General features: G+C 39.6%; 1 pseudogene; it reads right to left on the minus strand.

The window, feature by feature from the left end:
* Positions 1 to 1,158: 1,158 nt before the first annotated feature.
* The window catches only part of LOC138329593 (N-acetylated-alpha-linked acidic dipeptidase 2-like), a 35,582-nt pseudogene continuing 19,702 nt past the window's right edge, over positions 1,159 to 17,038 (minus strand).

Consider the following 17,038-nt stretch of genomic DNA (forward strand, 5'->3'; position numbering starts at 1 on the left):
GTGACGAGATGTTTGTATGATATCCTAGAAGACTGAATGTGAGAAGAGAGTTAAGGATGTATGTAACTTTTTTGACGTTAATATTACAACTATGCTGCCGTATTTTAAAATTTTATTTCGAGGAAATTAATCAATTAAAATATTTTACTAATGTCTCCAAACCAAAATAGATGATTCAGACATGATTTGGTATTTGTAGCCTTTAATGTTGTGATCATAATTTTTCTTCCGAGTCGGAACGCGGGATTCTACCGGCCATTGTTAAGCATTTATAAAACGGGAAACTTTCCCTGCAAAGTTTGGCTTGCGCTGAAGCAGGTAAGCTGTGCGTATAAGGCCCCTATTAATATTTAATACACCTTTCGTAGTTACGTAATAACACCGGCTTCCAGTCGAGTATATTTGCCACTAAACCCGTTTTATTTTTAGACATTTAAACACATAGATTCTCAAGAGTTTTGAAATATGCAAGAAAATAGGGCTCTAGCTGGGTTATTAAAGCAGGAAAGGGAAATGTAACCGAATTATCCGCGTCACAGGTCTTACGATTTTAACAAGATTTTTTCGTGGCGTTCCATTTCTAATTAGTTCCCAAATACCATGGTTATTAAATATTGATAACGGCGGTTACTTTGCCAGAATCCATGCTTTATACATGGCAAGATGTTGTTTATTAATCTACGGCCCTTCCCTAGAAACTGAATTTAAAATTGCTGATTCATCAAATTAGACAAACTAATCACGGATTGTGTCGACGAATTTACGGAATTGTCACCACCGACTGTGGCAGTGGCAAATATCGATTTACATAAAGGAAAATAGTTCACATGAAAATAAAACAACAGTGCTGACTTATAGAAAAACACTAGTGTTCGAATTATATAAATTTTAGCATATGTACATGTTGTTTGTCTAGGTAATAAGTATGGAGTTTTATGATGCCCAGAGGAGTTATGGATATATATCTTAGTATAAATACATAAAATAAAATACATACCTAAATAGAAAAGTTATTATCTTGTGATTAATGAATATTTAATTTCAATATCGTAAAACTGCAGCTTTCAAACTTACCCTAGGGAGTCTGGCACCTGGAGCTCCCTAGCAATCTGTCACTCAAAGTGGAAAGGCGGGCCGTAAATAATTACATTACACAAGTTAATTGAGGTAGCATTTATTAAAAAAAAATCATCCACGCATACAAAATCGCACATGCACTGAAAAAAATGATTCAGAGAAAAAAATCAGACCAAACTACTACAAGCAGATACAAGTTAAAGCCATAAATAACTAATTAATGTAAGAATCACATGCTGAACATGTTTTGGTTGACTTATTTCATGATTGATTTTATTAACTATTTCATTCTACAGAACCGAATTCTTTCCTAAATAACTACAGACATGAGAGATTTACTGTAAAATGAATTTAATAACGCAAGACTTTAGCTGCCGAGAAGAACGCATGCGCAATAACCGAGAGGTGTCCCTCCAGCTTCCTAGCAGCTTCCGGTGTGCTGTTATGTTTATACCGGAAGATGAGATCCTCAGCTCCCGGGAAACCCTGGCCTCCATAATGGTTTGTGGCACTTGGTGTATGTAGCAGATGCCTGTAATACAATGTAATACATAGTGAACTACAACTAAAATTTAAGAGATATATATAAAGTGTAATCGGTGTATCACTGATGGACTATCTGGATACCACGTGATATATCTCCCACTGACGGGATATCTCCCACTAACGAGATATCTTTATATAACGTGTTATATCTCTAATTGACGGGATATCTGTATATCAATTGATATATCTCCCACTCACGAGATATCTGTGTACCACGTGACATATCTCTCCCGCTAACGGGATACCACGTGATATATATATATCACTGACGGATATATATATGTATATCACGTGATATATCTCCACTGAACGGATATATGTATGCCACGTGATATATCTTCCACTGACGGGATATATGTATATTAACTCCATTTAAACATCGTGTAGCTCACTTACTTTAACCGTCACCGCCATGTTCATTTGTTCATCGGAACGCTTCTCGAGTTTACCCAAAAGCAAAACATTACATAATTTGCATAATGTAGTCACGATATGTAAAGTCGAGAAGCGTTCGAGAGAAAAATGAACATGGCGGTGACGGTTGAAGTAAGTGAGCTACACGATGTTTTAATGGAGTTTCTACAAAGTACGGGTCATGACACCTCCAAAGGAGATTTTGGATGAACACAGTTATGGGTACTTTTTACCACCACAAGCGTAGATTTTGTGATTTTGGCTTGGTTTTTGAGGTACCCATTAGAGCCGAGACGACATTTCGACCGGACAGGGAAATGTCTACCTAGCATATTTTTCGTAAATTTCCCGATATATCAAGCCATAACTTCGTCAATAATGGCCAATTTTGTTCATCAAGCACTCAATGGAAAGATAAATTATTTTCTCTTTAAGGTAAGATATCCGTCAATGTTGTATAGAACCCATTTATTAAAATGATCACGGTTTTAAAAAAAATAGGTCCGTTTTTCTCGACCGCCGGGTTCAAACCCTTGATACTATAATATGTATACATGTATGTATACTGTTAGTTTAAAAAAATCGTGCCAGGTCCCTGTGCACGTGATATATGTATATCACTGACGGGATATATGTATATCACGTGATATATCTCCACTGAACGGATATATGTATGCCACGTGATATATCTTCCACTGACGGGATATATGTATATTATTAGTTATATAGTCAGTTACTGACCCCCTTTAAAGGCATAGAGGGTAAGTAAGATTTATAGGGGGCGAGGGCGTAGCCCGAGCCTCCTGTACTTCTTACTGACCCTCTATGCCTTTATAGGGGGTCAGTAACTGACTATATAACGAATTTATCGCATCGAGGACCATTCATTTGTTTCATTAGATCTTTGTTTCCTATTTGTTTTCTCAAGAATCCGATATCAAACCTGAACCATGCTGGCGAAGTATACAACAATCGCCGCATTTTTAAATATTTGGCCTACAGTAGGCCTACGTATTTATTTACATGTATGTATTTCTTTCCAGAATCTGCAAATAACTGTATAAAGAACCTGAAGAACAATACTGAGTAATTCATAAATCAACAATAATTCGACATTCCTAGTGCACAATAGGCCTACCTCAATGCGACATCAGAATGGTTGTATATTGAAAGCATCACAAACAAATTATAGCGCAGACTCATGATCACCTCTGCATTCTCGCTGAGTTAATCACTTAAAGTAATGCCGATAAAATAGCTGTAGAGTGAGGACTGATAGATCTAAAGATACGAACCCCTCCATTTGTTTATGGTCAAAGTCAAGAAAACGCTTGAATTCTTACGTTTGACTTTCACCGCGTCATCAACTTTCAAACTGGCGTAGGGGAAGCAACTCGTATTTAAAAAATGCGTTTCATTTAACTTGAAGTATTAAAACGATTTTAAATGAATTTTACATAACAAATAATAAGTAAAATATATTTTTACGATAAAGAAATGGTATATTTAGTTGAAGAGAATGTGTTAAAATTTTGAAGCGAGAGCGACAGCCGCCATATTGCACCATAATAAAATTTACTGACCCCCTATAAAGTATTAGGGGGGACCCCCTATAAAGTATTAGGGGGTCACCACGTGACGGCTCTCCGCCAATCATTTGGGGACATTTCTGTCCGAGGTACGATAAAACGTGATATATCTCCCACTGACGGGATATCTGTATACCACGTGATATATCTCCCAAAGAGCGGATATATGTATATCACATGATATATCTTCCATTGACGTGATATCTGTATATCACGTGATATTTTTCCCATTGACGGGATATCTGTATACCACGTGATATATCTTCCACCTACGGGATATCTGGATACCACGTTATATATATTATTGATGGGTAGTATACATATATCCCGTCAGTGTGAGCTATAATCGGTGAATCACATGGCATACAGATACCCCGTCAGTTGAAAGTTGATCACGTGGTATACAGATATCCCGTCAGTTGGAAGTAGATCAAGTGGTATACAGATATCCTGTCATTTTGAAGTAGATCACGTGGTATACAGATATCCCGTCAGTTGGAAGTAGATCACGTGGTATACAGATATCCCGTCAGTTGGAAGTAGATCACGTGGTATACAGATATCCCGTCAGTTGGAAGTAGATCACGTGGTATACAGATATCCCGTCAATTGGAAGAAGATCACGTGGTATATAGATATCCCGTCAGTTGGAATTAGATCACGTGGTATACAGATATCCTGTCATTTTGAAGTAGATCACGTGTTATAGAGATATCCCGTCAATTGAAAGTAGATCACGTGGTATACAGATATCCCGTCAGTTGGAAGTAGATCACGTGGTATACAGATATACCGTCAGTTGGAAGTATATCACGTGGTAAACAGATATCTCGTCAGTTAGAAGTAGATCACGTGGTATACAGATATCCCGTCAGTTGGAAGTAGATCACGTGGCATAGATATCCCATTGTTTTTTAATTATTTGGGTTTATATTAAGTTTCCCTTTATGTTGATCGTTATATCAAGTCAATGTACGATAGTTTTGTCAGAAATGTTTAGTAAACTCCGTCATTGGATATCGTTAATTATTGATGTTGTGTTGTACTCAAAGCTTGCTGCCATTATCATTAAATAAGCTATTAATTCCTATTAGGCTGTGTTATAGCGAGTCTAAATTATTCATTTGCTTTCCTATTCATTTTCAGCGGATAGACAATCAATACAGATAGCTGAAAACCGACGAGATGAGAAAAAGATTCTATTGAACTTAATTAATCCAAACAAAACCGGCTAGTTTGTTTGTTGGTGTATTATTTGACCTTAAGAATAGATGATAATTAGTTGTGTCTCGAACCTTGACATGAAAGAATCCCACCTCATACATATTTAATACATACATACACATAATCGCCCTATTATTGTAAACTTTATTGATATACAATGTACAGAAGGTCCATAATGACGTGACTGAGCAATGGATCGGTCTGTACTGCTATGGATGTGTAATCAGACTCAGTTAAGAGGCAAGTCGTCATTAGTTGGTACATGTAACCACAATGTGAATTAGTCTCTATATCGCACCCAACGGTCTTTAAATGAAAAAAATGACTTAAACATACAACTAAAAGTAACAGCAACACCACACTCACTTGTAATATGGACGATTTGGGACTCCATTGATGTCGAGAAAGGCTCTTTCTAAAGCCATCATTTTGTCGTTTAGGATCCGGACCGCTACAGGGCTGAAAAAAGTATGAGCACACAAACTTTTAAGAGTCGTAATTATATGTCAAACGCATATCATTTACAATGGAACTGCATTTTTATCATGTAAAAGCCTCTCAGAAAAAGGTCAGTAGGTCAGATACCGCACACTTTCTACAAAACAGCTATTTCCCACCGCCATTCAATACCAACATGTATATATTTAGACTATATGTCAATGTCATTTGCATACGGTAATGGCGACAGTAATAAACCTGTCGTGTTGTGACGTCACAACAGTATATATTAAGTCACAATTAAGGTCTGCTGGACCCAACCACCAATACAACAGACGGACACAGACGAACTCTCTCGTGTGATGAGGTATATGAAATACTTCGTGCCAAACCACACTCAATTAAAACACAACAAAAGTTGCGATTATGTAGGTCCTAGGTAAATGAATAAAATATATAATAAAAAATAAAAAATAGAAATAAACGTACAGGATACAAGATGTAATACTTGTACAGTCTTTGACGTAATCATTTGATTCATGTAGAGTTTTGTATTAAAAAAAATAATGAAAACCATATCGCATGAAATTATAGATCGATCCAAAAAGGAGTATTACAAGTAATGATGACCTCACGAACGATAACTCTTTTCAGAAAATCGCGATTGTTCGATAAGGATTTTATGATTAGGTTTTGAGAATTTAACTTTTTGCATATTAACCTACTTTTTCCTGTCCAAGCTCTCGGTGTCGTTCTCAAACCCATCAACAGCCTCCCTAAGGGCTTCGGAGCCCTGTATCACACCATCTGTAAATACAACATTATCTCTGACCTAAACGGTTGGTATATTAAAATGGTCATTTGTAATTAATGTGACGATGATTTCACTGATTTACTCTTATTTCAAATTAAATCTACTTTAAAGATGATCCACCGCTGACAAATAGTATTTCTTTCACTATCAAAAAAGCAGCAAACGATTTAATATTTTTCTTCAGTTACAAAAGTTACTTCCTTTACAACCATTACCATGTTGAAAAGTTTGAGCTTCTAATTTTACTTCAAGCTTAAAATATCGAAAATAATTAATTGTATCTCCTATACGGAATGATGTACTGATTGCGCATGCACCAAAGGCAAAATAAATTATTTTATATATTTTGTGTTAACTAGAATTATTGTATAATATATGAATATCACTTATGAATCTGTCCGGCCGGTTGGAGCATATACCTTGTAATCAAAATAATTTTGCATTGATAAGCTTATTTTTCTCTGAAATAAAATCCCCTTACCTGTTTAAGATGTTCCGTAATTAGCTGAAATATGCCACCATATGATTGTTTCGGCAAAACTTACCGATATATTTGTATTCGACAATTCCAAATACGGAATTGTTCAAGGCGATGACTGACTGCCGCAAGTCATCGGCGTAGTCTCTCACTCCCAGCGGCAATCTCTGCGAAGGACGAGTGAATCTGAGAGTTGTCTGCCCGTTTCCGCAACCATTCCCGCCACGGCGCTAGCAAACATTTATTATCCGGGATCTGTCATCATCATCAGAGTGGCAAAACTTACCGTAGTTTCGTATCTGGTGTGATACAGTGGTGCCCAGCTCCTCGGCCAATCGGTCTAACGAACATGATGATAACATGATTTATACATGACCGTCGTAAGGGCGAGCTTGTTGAACCAAATGCATGCAAGACAAAGCAGAGACTTGTTCTGATTGAAATTGGCTGTTTATTAAATATAAACGCCGGACTTGAAAATATTACTTTTAAAGCCAATATATCAAAACCAAATTGATCCCACAATACATCATTTGGTTTGGTTTTATTCAGGGCGGTGGGGGGGGGGGGGGGGGGGGGATAAAAATCAACCACAATGTTGTTTCTGTAACAATCATAAATGGTTTAACATCACAGAGGGAAAAAAAAAACCCATTTTTTAAACAAGGAACACGGGATGTTGATTGATTTGTTGAGATGACGATGTATGTATGCTTCTAGGAGGTTAAACGTCTGACTATTGGCACAACAAAACAACATAGCAACAGTATACAGAAGTGGTAACAATTAAGACAATACAAGTTACTCCTTAGTTAAAGCTGTAAGTTTCCTATAATTTACCTTAAAAGTAGATCAAGGTAATTCACTTGAACAAAATTGTCAGCCCTTCATCCTAGTATGATACAGGCCCTTCATCCTAGCATGCTGCTGACCTTATATCGGGTCTTTAGGCCTATTTATTATTATGAAAAGAAGCATTTAATGAATTTAGCCTATTTGACCCTTCTGACCTTGAATAACGGTCAAAACCAATCAACAATCTTGGTAGGCCTTTATCCTAGCATGTTACAGGCTCAATATCTAGACCTTATTAGTTACCGACAAGAAGTTGTTAAAAGATTTCAGCCTATTTGACCCCTATGACCCTGAGTGAAGGCCAGGGTCAATCATTTGAACAAAAAAGGTAGCTCTTCATCCCAGCATGCTTACTGTGATGGGTCAGAGAAGCGACGACCGCTTTTGAATAATAGACCTCGACGACAAATACGCCTTTCGGTTAGTGACAAGAATTCGTTTGAATGAGACGGCTGACGACAACGGACAGAACTATAGGTCCCTTCGGGTCAGATGACTGATACAGAGTATCATTTGTGTGGTACAAGTTATTTTCTTGTTGTTTTGATGTAAAGAGAGTAACGATGAACTCATTTAATGTACTCACAGTTTTAACGTATTTAGGATAAAGGGAGGGAACTCCGGCATTAGCTACAAACGGAGTATGGTCACTCCCGGACCCGATCTTGGCAGTTCTGTGAAGATAAATCATCAGACATATAAGTCATGTACGATGCGTATAATGTGTCCAGAGGTTTCTTAAGATTTAACATGAAATTAATGGCTCAACTGATGTCATCAAGCGCGCGAACTTTTTTTTTATACTGAATGCCCAAAGGTCACAAGTAAAGAAATACAATAACAAACTGAAAACAATACAGAAATAGATGCAAATATAATTTGTTATATTGACCTTGATCCAAATTAATTGTTATGTCTAGCATTTATTCGTGTAAATTGTTATTAACAAAAATACGCCAATATCGATGTAGAAGTAAATTATGTTTACTTTAAAGTCTAGCTAAGTATGTTGTTACCTTGGTATCTCCTCCTCTCCTCGCCATACATCATACACGGACCGGCCGCTCCCGTGGGGATCAGGTACCTACAATAGTAAAATACTGTACAGGCCTTTTCATGATTGGTATATTCAAATCATCAGCGTGTTTCAGAAACGATGTGTAAGATGTAAAAACAGGTTATTTTGTATTTTTCTTCAGGAATGGCAATTAGATCTAAGGATTCTGTACGTTTGCCCTCCCTCGATATCCCAGGGGTTACTATCACTATCGTAATATCTATATCTAGACAATCTCATGGTAAACAAAAGGCAGTTCACGAGAAAAATAACTGACCAGTGACAAGCCAGCGAAAACATAATTTCAAGAATACAGAGAGCGACGAACAACTTTAAAGCAACAAAGTCAACTACAATGTGCCGTTATTCGAAGTGTAAAAGTGAGCCGTGGAACATCGAGAATGACAACTGCCAAATCCTGACATGTTCTGTTGTACAATATCACAGGGTGAGGCAGCTTATCTGTTTGGCAGCATCAAAGACAGAGAAACAATATCACAGGGCGAGGTAGTTTACCTGTTTGGTAGCATCAAAGACACAGAAACAATATCACAGGGCGAGGTAGTTTACTGTTTGGTAGCATCAAAGACAGAGAAACAATATCACAGGGCGAGGAGGTAGTGTTTACCTGTTTGGTAGCATCAAAGACAGAGAAACAATATCACAGGGCGAGGTAGTTTACCTGTTTGGTAGCATCAAAGACACAGAAACAATATCACAGGGCGAGGTAGCTTTACCTGTTTGGCAGCATCAAAAGACAGAAACAAATATCACAGGCGAGGGGGTTTACCTGTTTGGTAGCATCAAAGACACAGAAACAATATCACAGGGCGAGGTAGTTTACCTGTTTGGCAGCATCAAAGACACAGAAACAATATCACAGGGCGAGGTTAGTTTACCTGTTTGGTAGCATCCAAAGACACAGAAAACAATATCACAGGGCGAGGTAGGTTACCTGTTTGGTAGCATCAAAGACCACAGAACAAACAATATCACAGGGCGAGGTAGGTTACCTGTTTGGTAGCATCAAAGACACAGAAACAATATCACAGGGAGCGAGGTAGTTTACCTGTTTGGTAGCATCAAAGACACAGAAACAATATCACAGGGCGAGGTAGTTTACCTGTTTGGCAGCATCAAAAGACACCAGAAACAATATCACAGGGCGACGGGTAGTTTACCTGTTTGGTAGCATCAAAGACACAGAAACAATATCACACAGGGCGAGGTAGTTTACCTGTTTGGCAGCATCAAAGACACAGAAACAATATCACAGGGCTAGGTATTTACCTGTTTTGGTAGCATCAAAGACACAGAAACAATATAACAGGGCAGGTTGTTTTACCTGTTTGGTAGCATCAAAGACTACAGAAACAATATCCCACAGGGCGAAGTGGTAGATTTACCTGTTTTGGCAGCATCAAAGACAAACTAAACAATATCACATTGCGCGAGGTAGGTTAACCTTTTTGGTAAGCATCAAAGGACAGAGAAACAATATCACCAGGCGAGGTAGCTTTACCTGTTTGGTAGCATCAAAGGACAGAGAAACAATATCACACAGGGCGAGGTAGGTTACCTGTTTGGCAGCATCAAGGACACAGAAACACAATATCACAGAGCGAGGTTGTTACTTGTTTACCTGTTTGGTAGCATCAAAAGACACAGAAACAATATCACAGGGCAGCGAGGTAGTTTACCTGTTTGGTGCATCAAAGACACAGAAGAAACAATATCACAGGGCGAGGTAGTTTACCTGTTTGGTAGCATCAAAGACAGAGAACAATATCACAGGGCGAGGTTGTAGTTTACTTTTTGGCAGCATCAAAGACAGAGATACAATATCACAGGGCGAGGTAGTGTTTACCTGTTTGGGTAGCATCAAAGACACAGAAACAATATCACAGGGCGAGGTAGGTACCTGTTTGGTAGCATCAAAGACACAGAAAACAATATCACAGGGCGAAGGTAGTAGTTTACACTCAGTTTGCAGCATCAAATACAGATAACAGATAATCACAGAGGCGAGGTAGGTTACCTGTATTGGGCAGCATCAAAGACACAGAAACAATATCACAGGGCGAGGTATGTTACCTGTTTGGCTAGCATCAACGACAGAAACAATAACACAGTGCGAGGAGGTTAGTTTACCTAGTTTGGGGCAGCATCAAAGACAAACAAACAAACAATATCACATGTCGAGGTAGTTTACCTGTTTGGTAGCATCAAGATCAGAAGACAGAAAACATATATCACAGTGCGAGTTAATTTTTACGCTGTTTGGAAGCATCACAAAGATAGGAGAAACAATATCACAGTGCGAGGTAGTTTACCTTTTTGGCAGCAATCAAAGATATAGATAAACAATATCACAGGGCGAGGGTTTACCTGTTTGGGTAGAAACATATACCTGTTTACCTTGTTTGGGAGGTAGCATCAAAGACAAACAAACAATATCAACAGGGCGAGGTTTAGTTTACCTGTTTGGCGAGGTTGGCTTACCAGCATCAAAGACAGAAACAAACAAATATCACAGGGCGAGGTAGGTTACCTGTTTGGTAGCATCAAAGACAAACAAAAAACAATATCACAGGGCGAGGTAGGTGTTACTGTTTGGCCAGCATCAGAAGAACAGAAACAATAACACAGGGCGAGGTTAGTTTACCTGTTTGGGTTGCATCAAAGACAGAGAAAAACATATAATCACAGGGCGAGGTAGTTTACCCTGTTTGGCAGCATCAAAAGACAGAAACAATTGATCACAGGGCGAGGTAGCTGTTTGGCAAGCATCAAAGACACAGAAACAATATCACAGGGCGAGGTAGTTTACCTGTTTGGCAGCATAAAAGACACAGAAACAATATCACAGGGCGAGGTAGTTTACCTGTTTGGCAGCATCAAAGGACACAGAAACAATATCACAGGGCGAGGTAGTTTACCTGTTTGGTAGCATCAAAGACAGAGAAACAATTATCACAGGGCGAGGTAGTTTACTGTTTTGGCAGCATCAAAGGACACAGCATCCAAAGAAAAAAAAATATCACAGGGCGAGGTAGTAAAGACACAGTTACCTGTTTTGGGACAGCATCAAAGACACAGAAACAATACACCACAGGGCGAGGTAGTAGTTACCTGTTTGGTAGCATCAAAGACACAGAAACAATATCACAGGGCGAGGTAGTTTACCTGTTTGGTAGCATCAAAGACACAGAAACAATATCACAGGGCTAGGTAGGTTACCTGTTTGGGTAGCATCAAAGACAGAGAATCAATATCACAGGATGCGGTAGGTGATACCTACCTGTTTGGTAGCATCAAAGACACCAGAAACAAGAATCAATACACAGGGCAATATAAGCATCCAAAGACAGAAACAATATCACAGGGCGAGGTAGTTTACCTGTTTGGTAGCAGGCATCAAAGCGACAAGTAGAACCAATATCACATAGGGCGAGGTAGTTTACCTGTTTGGTAGCATCAAAGACACAGAACAGAAGAAACAATATCACAGGGCGAGGTAGTTTACCTGTTTGGTATGCATCAAAGACACAGATAACAATATCACAGGGCGAGGTAGTTTACCTGTTTGGTAGCATCAAAGACACAGAAACAATATCACAGGGCAGAGGTATGTGTTACCTGTTTGGCAGCATCAAAGACAGAAGAAAACAATATCACAGGGCGAGGTAGTTTACCTGTTCTGGCATAGCATCAAAGACCACAGAAACAATATCACAGGGCGAGGTAGGTTTACCTGTTTTTTGGCAGCATCAAAGACAAACAAACAATATCACAGGGCGAGGTTAAGTTTACTCTGTTTGGCTAGCATCAAAGACATGAACAAACAATTGGCAGCACATTCAGGCGAGGTAGGTTACTGTTTCTGTTTGGCAGCATCAAAGACGAAACACAAACAATATCACAGGGCGAGTTAGTTAACCATGTTTGGCAGCATCAAAGACAACAGAAAAACAATATCACAGGGCGAGGTAGGTTTACCTGTTTTGGCAGCATCAAAGACAGAAAACAATATCACAGGGCGAGGTAGTTTAATGTTTGGCAGCATCAAAGACAAAAACAATATCACAGGGCGAGGTAGTTTACCTGTTTGGCAGCATCAAAGACAAAGAAACAATATCACAGGGCGAGGTAGTTTTACCTGTTTGGCAGCATCAAAGACACAGTCAACAAACAATATTCACAGGGCGAGGTAGTTTTACCTGTTTGGCAGCATCAAAAGACACACAAACAATATCACAGGGCGAGGTAGTTTACCTGTTTGGCAGCATCAAAAGACACAGAAACAAATCACAGGGCGAGTTTAGTTTACCTGTTTGGCAGCATCAAAGACAGAAAACAATATCACAGGGCGAGGTAGGTTACCTGTTTTGGTAGCATCAAAGACACAACAAACAATATCACAGGGCGAGGTAGTTTACTGTTTGGTAGCATCAAAGACACAGAAACAGAAATATCACAGGGCGAGGTAGTTTACCTGTTTGGTAGCATCAAAGACACAGAAACAATATCACAGGGCGAGGTAGTTTACCTGTTTGGTAGCATCAAAGACACAGAAACAATATCACAGGGCGAGGTAGTTTACCTGTTTGGTAGCATCAAAGACACAGAAACAATATCACAGGGCGAGGTAGGTTACCTGTTTGGCAGCATCAAAGACAGACACAGAAACAATATCACAGGGCGAGGTAGTTTACCTGTTTGGTAGCATAAAAGACACAGAAACAATATCACAGGGCGAGGTAGTTTACCTGTTTGGTAGCATCAAAGACACAGAAACAATATCACAGGGCGAGGTAGTTTACCTGTTTGGCAGCATCAAAGACACAGAAACAATATCCACAGGGCGAGAGTAGTTTACCTGTTTGGTAGCATCAAAGACACAGAAACAATATCACAGGGCGAGGTAGTTTACCTGTTTGGTAGCATCAAAGACACAGAAACAATATCACAGGGCGAGGTAGTTTACCTGTTTGGTAGCATCAAAGACACACAGAAACAATATCACAGGGCGAGGTAGTTTACCTGTTTGGCAGCATCAAAGAGACAAAAAACAATATCACAGGGCGAGGGTAGTAGTTTACCTGTTTGGCAGCATCAAAGGACAGAAACAATATCACAGGGCGGAGGTAGTTGTTTAACTGTTTGGATAGCATCAAAGGACAGAAACAATATCACAGGGCGAGGCTAGTTTACCTGTTTGGTAGCATAAAACTATAACCAGGGCCGAGGACACAGCATCAAAAACAATATCACAGGGCGAGGTAGTTTACCTGTTTGGTAGCATCAAAGACACAGAAAACAATATCACAGGGCGAGGTAGTCTTACCTGTTTGGCTAAGCATCAAAGGACCACTCAGAAACAATATTCACAGGTGCGAGGTGTTTACCTGTTTGGTAGCATCAAAGACAACAGAAACAATATCACATGGCGAGGTAGTTTACCTGTTTGGGCAGCATCAAAGACACAGAAACAATATCACAGAGGGCGAGGTAGGTTTACCTGTTTGGTAGCATCAAAGACACAGAAAACAATATCACAGGGCGAGGTAGTTTACCTGTTTGTAGCAGCATCAAAGACACAGAAACAATATCATCAGGGCGAGGTAGTTTACCTGTTTGGCAGCATCAAAGACACACAAAACAATATCACAGGGCGAGGTAGTTTACACTGTTTGGTAGCATCAAAGACACACAAACAATATCACAGGGCGAGGTAGTTTACACTGTTTGGCTAGCATCAAAGACACAAAGAAACAATATCACAGGGCGAGGTAGTTTACCTGTTTGGTAGCATCAAAGACAATACAAACAATATCACAGGGCGAGGTAGTTTACCTGTTTTGGTAGCATCAAAGACACAGAAACAATATCACAGGGCGAGGTAGTTTACCTGTTTGGCAGCATCAAAGACACAGAAAACAATATCACAGGGCGAGGTAGGTTTACCTGTTTTGGCAGCATCAAAGACAGACAAAACAATATCACAGGGCGAGGTATGTTTACCTGTTTGGTAGCATCAAAGACAAGAAACAATATCACAGGGCGAGGTAGTTTACCTGTTTGGCAGCATCAAAGACACAGAAACAATATCACAGGGCGAGGTAGTTTACCTGTTTGGTAGCATCAAAGACACACAAACAATATCACCAGGGCGAGGTAGGTTACCTGTTTGGCAGCATCAAAAGACAACAGAAACAATATCACAGGGCGAGGTAGTTTACCTGTTTGGCAGCATCAAAAGACACAGAAAACAATATCACAGGGCGAGGTAGGTTTACCTTGTTTGGTAGCATCAAAGACAAACAAAACAATATCACAGGGCGAGGGAGTGTAGTTTACCTGTTTTGGCAGCATCAAAGAAACAGAAACAATATCACAGGGCGAGGTAGTTTACCTGTTTGGTAGCATCAAAGACACAGAAACAATATCACAGGGCGAGGTAGTTTACCTGTTTGGTAGCATCAAAGACACAAAACAATATCACAGGGCGAGGTAGTTTACCTGTTTGGTAGCATCAAAGACACAGAAACAATATCACAGGGCGAGGTAGTTTACCTGTTTGGCAGCATCAAAGACACAGAAACAATATCACAGGGCGAGGTAGTTTACCTGTTTGGCAGCATCAAAGACACAGAAACAATATCACAGGGCGAGGTAGTTTACCTGTTTGGTAGCATCAAAGACAGAAACAATATCACAGGGCGAGGTAGTTTACCTGTTTGGCAGCATCAAAGACACAGAAACAATATCACAGGGCGAGGTAGTTTACCTGTTTGGTAGCATCAAAGACACAGAAACAATATCACAGGGCGAGGTAGTTTACCTGTTTGGCAGCATAAAAGACACAGAAACAATATCACACAACTGGCGAGGTAAGTTACCTGTTTGGCAGCATCAAAGACACAGAAACAATATCACAGGGCGAGGTAGTTTACCTGTTTGGTAGCATCAAAGACACAGAAACAATATCACAGGGCGAGGTAGTTTACCTGTTTGGTAGCATCAAAGACACAGAAACAATATCACAGGGCGAGGTAGTTTACCTGTTTGGCAGCATCAAAGACACAGAAACAATATCACAGGGCGAGGTAGTTTACCTGTTTGGCAGCATCAAAGACACACAAACAATATCACAGGGCGAGGTAGTTTACCTGTTTGGCAGCATGCAAAGACACACACAAACAATATCACAGGGCGAGTAGTTTACCTGTTTTGGTAGCATTAAAAAGACACAGAAAAACATATCAAAGGGCGAGGTAGTTTACGGTTGGCAGCATAAAAGACACAAAACAATATCACAGGGCGAGGTAGTTTACCTGTTTGGCAGCATCAAAGACACAGAAACAATATCACAGGGCGAGGTAGTTTACCTGTTTGGTAGCATCAAAGACACAGAAACAATATCACAGGGCGAGGTAGTTTACCTGTTTGGTAGCATCAAAGACACAGAAACAATATCACAGGGCGAGGTAGTTTACCTGTTTGGTAGCATCAAAGACACAAAACAATATCACAGGGCGAGGTAGTTTACCTGTTTGGTAGCATCAAAGACACAAAACAATATCACAGGGCGAGGTAGTTTACCTGTTTGGTAGCATCAAAGACACAGAAACAATATCACAGGGCGAGGTAGTTTACCTGTTTGGTAGCATCAAAGACACAGAAACAATATCACAGGGCGAGGTAGTTTACCTGTTTGGTAGCATCAAAGACACAGTAAACTAATAAAACAGAGGTAGTTTTACCTGTTTTGGTAGCATCAAGACAAACAAATCAATATCACAGGGCGAGGTAGTTTACCTGTTTGGTAGCATCAAAGACACAAACAATATCACAGGGCGAGGTAGCTTTACCTTTTTGGCACGAAAGACCTGTTTGGTAGCATCAAAGACAACAAACAATATCAAGGGCGAGGTAGGTTACCTGTTTGGTAGCATCAAACAGACACAAAAACAATATCACACAGGGCGAGGTAGGTAGTTTACCTGTTTGGTAGCATCAAAAAAGACACAGAAGCAATCATCACAGGGCGAGGTAGGTTACCTGTTTGGTAGCATCAAAGACACAGAAACAATATCACAGGGCGAGGTAGTTTACCTGTTTGGTAGCAATCAAAGACACAGAAACAAACAATATCACAGGGCGAGGTAGTTTCAACCTGTTTGGCAGCATCAAATCAAAGACAAACAAAACAATATCACAGGGCGAGGTTAGGTTACCTGTTTGGCAGCATCAAAGACAAACTAAACAAAATATCACAGGGCGAGGTATGGTTACCTGTTTGGTAGCATCAAAGACACAGAAACAATATCACAGGGCGAGGTAGTTTACCTGTTTGGTAGCATCAAAGACACAGAAACAATATCACAGGGCGAGTAGTATCACAGGGCGAGGTAGTTTACCTGTTTGGTAGCATCAAAGACACAAAACAATATCACAGGGCGAGGTTGTTTACCTGTTTGGTAGCATCAAAGACACAAAAACAATATCACAGGGCGAGGTAGTTTACCTGTTTGGTAGCATCA

The sequence above is a fragment of the Argopecten irradians genome, chromosome 8 (assembly GCF_041381155.1).
Source record: "Argopecten irradians isolate NY chromosome 8, Ai_NY, whole genome shotgun sequence".
Lineage (NCBI taxonomy): Eukaryota > Metazoa > Mollusca > Bivalvia > Pectinida > Pectinidae > Argopecten > Argopecten irradians.